Here is a 1,479-nt window from a genome sequence, read left to right as displayed (position 1 = left end):
ATATCTCAAAATATTTATAGATGATTTCTCCGTATTTGAATCACTTTTGAATTATCTTTATAACCTCTCCAAAGTCTTAAGCACTGTACGGAGATAAATTTAGTTTTAAGTTGGGAAAAGAGCCATTTCATGGTTCGAAAAGAAATCATATTGGGACATATATTTTCGAAAGGAAGATTGAGGTAGATAAAGCAAAAATTTAGGTCATCTCAAAACTACACCCCCCACTTCGGTTTGACAAATACGATCCTTCTTAGGTCACGTTGGATTTTACAGATACTTCATTAAAAATTTTAGCAAAATATCGAGACCCTTGTGCAATCTGCTAGTCAGGATACACCATTTGTCTTTAATGAAGAATGTCTACAAGCCTTCTACATTATGAACAGTCCTGACAACAGCACCCATAATAAAACCTCCTGATTGGTCCTTCCCATTTGAAATCATGTGTGATGCTTTCGATTTTGCAATAGGGGCCATCTTAGATCAAAGAATCAATAAGGAGCTACATGTGATATATTATGCTAGCAAAACTCTATCCGATGCTCAATTAAACTACAATATGATAAAAAAAAGAGCTACTAGCAGTAGTATTTGCCCTTGATAAATTTTGTTCATATCTGTTAGGATCTAAGGTTCTAGTGTATTCTGATCACGCGGCTTTGAAACATCTGCTCTCAAAGAAAGATACTAAATCATGATTGATAGATGGATCCTTCTACTTCAAAAATTTGATCTAAAAATTTAGACAAGAAGGGTTCTGAAAATATGATCGCTGATCACATTTCTAGAATCTTAGTTGATCATATGATGGGTACAGATGAAGTCAAGGAGAAATTTTCTGACGAATAATTTTTTGCAACATCTTCTGACCAAATCTCTTGGTTTGCCCACATCATTAACTACTTGGCAACAAGGCAAGTTTCTCTCCATTGGACAAAACAGGAGAAGAATCGATTCTTCTCACAGGTCAAACATTATTATTGGGAGAAATCCGAATTATTCAAACATTGCCCTGACCAAGTGATTCGATGCTATGTCCCTGAGGGTGAGTATCAAAGTATACTTACCTTTTGTCACTCTCATGCATGCGGGGGATATTTCAGTGGGAAGAAAACGACCACAAAAGTGTTATAAAGTGGGTTTTACTAGCCGACATTATTTAAGGGATGCACATAAATTTTGTCTTGAGTGCCTGCGCTGTCAGCAAACGAAAAATTTTTCTAGAAAAAACATGATGCCCCTATCTTCCATCTTAGTCATGAAAGTTTTTGATGTTTGGAGAATCGATTTTATGGGCCCCTTTCCTCCATCCTATAGATATGAATATATTTTGGTTGCGGTAGATTACGTATCAAAATGGGTTGAGGCTATGGCAACCAGAATGAATGATCACAAGGTGGTAATTGATAAGTGATATATTTTTACATTTATTGAAGGTATTTTTGGTAATTTATGATGCTAACATCTTCTTAAAAA

The sequence above is a fragment of the Elaeis guineensis genome, chromosome 7 (assembly GCF_000442705.2).
Source record: "Elaeis guineensis isolate ETL-2024a chromosome 7, EG11, whole genome shotgun sequence".
Lineage (NCBI taxonomy): Eukaryota > Viridiplantae > Streptophyta > Magnoliopsida > Arecales > Arecaceae > Elaeis > Elaeis guineensis.
This window is presented reverse-complemented; position numbering follows the sequence as displayed.